This window comes from Macrobrachium nipponense, chromosome 36 (genome assembly GCF_015104395.2).
Source record: "Macrobrachium nipponense isolate FS-2020 chromosome 36, ASM1510439v2, whole genome shotgun sequence".
In the NCBI taxonomy this organism is placed as follows: domain Eukaryota; kingdom Metazoa; phylum Arthropoda; class Malacostraca; order Decapoda; family Palaemonidae; genus Macrobrachium; species Macrobrachium nipponense.
Window position 1 is genome coordinate 6,305,650 of NC_087220.1, and position 5,141 is coordinate 6,310,790.

Here is a 5,141-nt window from a genome sequence, read left to right on the forward strand (position 1 = left end):
ATTTCCAGGATATCTGGAATTAACCTATCTCATCCAGACAACCAGATTAATGGAAATTCATTTGAGTCTTTTCCACGTAAAAATGGTCGTAGAAACGCGTCTTCGTATTTCCCTCGAAATGCACTGAAAGTTTATCCCAACGGAAGATTTAGGATTTGCGCTTTGGTGATACCAATTAATTCAGTATTTAGCACTGACCCTCGTTTGGTGAATTATTTTCAACTAAAGATCTTTTAAAATAACGTCATAAATCGAAACAGAATGCAAATGCTGTAATTCCTCAATCATTTCGTTTCAGTTCTTGTTGGATATTGCTGAAAAACTATAAATCATACTTTATAGATAATATATCATGGAATTCCAACTTATGTCTCCAGTGATATTTAAGCTATGGTCAAAATCAGGGGGAGATGCGGTCCTCTAATTTTCTATAATGTGAACATTTTACTTCTAGAATTTGTCTCATTAAAGGATAAAAAATGAGTAGTTGAGGTTATAACCTGTGATGGGATTGAAAACTGATATCTCCTATTGAATGGTAATCTTTCTCTTATAGAGAACAATGTTATTATTATTTTGTCATTAGATTTTCACCAGTGATTCATAGATAAAAAACGGCATCTGTTTTCAGTGACTTTAACAGTTCTCTACGTAAACTATTTCTGGGAATGGAGGAAGTCTGTCGTAGTCATGAAAGGAATAGGTGAATGCTGCACTATCAGACCTATGAAGCTTTTGATGGATGTCGCTGTTCGTGTATAGTAGCTTTGGCAGTTCCCGTTAACAATTGAAAGAACAGACAACACCTGTGCTAAGAATAGCTTCTGGTCTGGAGACTCATTTTTCATTTTGATAGTTGCTGTCTGAGTTGACTCACTGTAAATTACGAAGATTATTGTGGTCTAAGTGAGACTCATCATCTTTCATTCTTTTCTTCTATGAAAAGAGAGAAAAATAAAAAAACAACTATATTTTGCTGTTCTTTCAGCATCAGTTGATATCATTTCCGTTTGATCCACTTCAATAATAACCAAGCTCAATGCAGCAAACGCAAAGCTGATTTTTAAAGGTATTTTGATTAACAAAAAAAAAATTTGCAAGCGAAACCCCTTTCACAATAATATTGCTAGAACAAAATTGAAAATAATTATCCTGTCGCTAAACTCAAAAGCTATATTTTCCTTTTCTAAACATGTTTTGCATTGTTTGCTCGGAAATGAGTAGTATTTCAGTTGGTAGAAAGAAGGGCATTTTTCACATCGTGGCCCTCTGCATTATGTATTTGCTGAAGCCTCGTTCCTTTTCTACATTTCTTTTTTCTGTAATAATTATCTAGATCTGGTACAATTCTTTGCTAGAGAATCCGATGAAATTAAACAAACAATTGACAGAACCGACTCTACTACTGTTGTATGAACTCTGTTAGTTTGAAAAACCAACGTTATTTTCGCTTTCCTTTATTTCTGTCACGGTGAGCGGCCCCGTTGTGTTATCTCGTATTCTATGTAATGGGCAACGTGGATTAAAACAAATGTATTTTTTTTTCTGTAGTTTTGCATAAAACACCTTCATATATGCCTGGTGAATTACACAGATCTTATTCAGGAGGGGATGATAAATCATTCTCATTTTAACAGAGTATGTAATCTAAAAAGACACAGCTACCCTGATTATTTATCAAATATACGCCGCTTTATGACAACTTGGGCAAAATGCCAATACTCTGCCTTGAATTATTTCGGGCAGCAAAAATTCTGTCCCATGACATTCTGGCATAATTAAGTGATTCCTTTACAAAAAATGAAACTGAGCTTGTGTTTATTAACTTGAAATATTTGGAACCACACCAGCCGCAGTTTTTATCATTTTACATGCCTTTATTCAACTTCACTTTTGCGTCTGTCTGTCTGTCTTAGTCTGTTTGAGTAAAAACTTGAAATTTTGCGTGGTTACTCAAATCCCGTTACAATACATCATTAAATGATCAGTAGGTCAACAGTGACCTCTAATGACCCTCCAGTGACCTCTCCCAGTATCTCAGGAATTATATGAAACTTCGAAATCTTTACAACTTTAACACGGTAGAATGGTTAATAACTTTTAAAATTTTCACTCTCTTTGACTCGGTAGGATAAGTTAGTAACTGCAGACTTTTCAAAGCCTCTTTGGATCGACAGAATTTCGTTCGCTACAATCATAAATTGGTTACAATTTATGTCAAATCTAAAAAGAATAAATAAAAAAATTAAATGTGTTTTATTGAAACACACTAAAAAGTAATAACTAATTTTTTGAGACACCGCGATTTTCTTTCAATCTCTACAAAAACCAGAGCATAGGTGGCAAACATGGAATAAAATGCTACTGTATCTGATCTTTTATAAATGTTAGAATGAAAATTTCATAGTAATATAAAACCAAGATATCGATCTAGAACCATATTAAAATTGATATTATACTTTTTCAATAGTATTTTCAATATTTTCTAAAAAAAAAAAAGAGAAATGTATCTTTCTTTAGTCTCCTTGTTATTTATTCACCTCACACAAACATGTTCGCCCATATTCAGAGGAATTTCTCTTCTTTCTTCCACTATCAACTGATTGCAACAGAAATTCTGCTGTCGATACAGTCACCTGCGGCAGTTCTCTATAAGGGAGAATTCGACGAAAACCGCACTGATTCGCTTCATGCATATCCAATTATAAGGGGTGTATTGAAGCTCTCTTGTTTTGTTGGTACCTTTATTGAATAACATATTATTCATGAGATAAACGCTAAAAAATACCCATAGGCAAGATGCTTTCTGATCTTCCTCTGCCCCCCCAAAGCTGAACTATCCACGCAGCTATCCACCAGTTAAATGTTTATTAATGAAATTCGGACCTCTTTCCTATTGTTAGTTAAGAGCCCAAAATTTATCAAGTTTCTTTATGTGATGTACTTAAACGTTTTGGGTAAACATACTGAACACAGATAAACAAACAAAATTGTCTGAAGAAAGTATAACTATGTCGAAAGTAAAAGTCTTTCATCCTTCGGGTTTCTAAATTCCATATATCTCCCTTTGACAGACTTTAACTCTTTTCCTCGAAATATCCAAGAAGTCACTTGGTGGATACGGCCATAAGCTGATGCTGATATATAACTTTGCGGTTATTTCTGCTACTTCTCCTCTTCGAGTTTTTAAGCTAGTTGAAGCAGGTCAGTCGCAGTCTCAAACTTGTCCCAAAATTAAAAATCCACTTGTCGAAAAGTATTGGGAATGAAATTTCATATGACTCTACTGTAACTGAACAGCAGATGAACTGGTTTGGGTAGCTAATCCTCGAGACATTTTTCATCACATTTCCTGGCAAAAGCATAACCTCCAACTCTGTTGGATGAGGAAACAAAGTACAAGTACATGAATCTGCATCAAGTGAACTAACTCTATTATAAAATGAAGTATAGCTATTCCATTACCTGGAATATGAGGTGAGAACAATGGTTGAATTAGACTGGCTGATTGGTTTCCCATTCCTGTGGAGGTCGTTAGTTAAATTGTATTGCTGAGTAATAATGCTTAAAGTTTATTTCAGTCATTCACTCGCTGTTTATGTTGCTTTAATTAAAAAATAAATGAGAAAAAATATCTTAAATATCATTCAACAAAAGTTTTGTCTTTATTTGTGTCTACCTGATTGTTGAACTGTCTGTCAATTTAAGGTCTCGGAAAATTATGAATGGATTTCAATTAAACTGAGTGGTGTCGACACGGACAAAGAGAGAGTTGCTATGGGTTTTAATTTTATCATAGTATTGATTCCACAGTATTGAGAGATCATTGTTTTTTCAATTTTCGTTTTTGGAATTTTATTGTATGAATTTGTCAGTTACACCAGTGTCAATTTCGGTACCTAATACATTGATTATTAATGAAGACTCCGATGTTATTATTGTGAAAGACTGGTATCGGGGGATTACGACCTACGAATAAGAGGGTAATTGCTAAACTAACCTTTATTTCCATACGCGGTGACAAAGGTATTAGTTGTCTAAATATAACAATTTTGAATCTTTATCGACCAACGGAAGTTGAATATTTAATGAAACTGTTCGTACGTGCAATATGAAAAAGAACAATATTCTAATCAGAATAGAAATTCTCAAAAGAGATATTGGAACTCACTCAATATTCTTGAGTCACTGAGGCCGAGGTAATTTTTAAAAAGGGGGCATTCAACAAAAACCATAAGCCTCTTCATATGCAGTTAGATAAGCGCAAAATAAGAATATCAGCATCAGACATCATTGATGAATCTGATTATCAGTATGTTGCTGCATGTTAAGAAGAGTGATAGCCCTTTTCAGACTATAGACTACAGGCAGCTAAACATAATTAATCTTCTGTAAGAAGAGCATGGAAGACACCTACGCATTTGCCGTAGGAAAATCCACATCGAGGAAAGAAGATCAAGCTTTGATCTGGCATCCCTGGTAATCGCATCGGGTCTCATTAAATTGATTGATTAGAATAGTTCCTTTTTTTCAAAAATGTTTGTTTAATTCGATTTAGGTTTTCTTCTTGGCGATTACTTCCCAACAGCAGGAGTTTCTCTCTAAAAGAGGTGATACGCCAATCGACGATGGTTGCAGTAGGGCAATTAATCCTCTTACTCTTCATAACATTAGAAAAACAAGAACAAAAGAGAGAGGATGACAATTAGCTGACCAGGGAAGATTTAAAATGAAATTGGAATGAGAATTACTAGTCGATTAATCACATTTGCACCAAAATCTGTTTCCACTTCAATTTGTTTGAAAGCCTTATGCCTTGAAAGAAGGATATATCAGATTACGGCTTAGAAAAAAATAATAAAATTGACTGCGCTTCCCACCATCACACAGGAGACCAACAAGAATGAAGTTGTAAATAGTCTGCAATATGAAGCCGTTCCTCGTGACCTTTCTACTGTATGTTCACCCTTTTCCAGGTTCTCTGAAAATGAAAATATTCGGAGAAAATACCTGTTATTACCGTTAAAAACGACAACTAATATGCTATTTGTAAAAAAATTTCCAGAGGAGAGCTGAAGTCAATTTAAAAGAAATTCCAACGTACGAACTGAATTCCTGTAGTTCTGATAAAAGCAGAATAG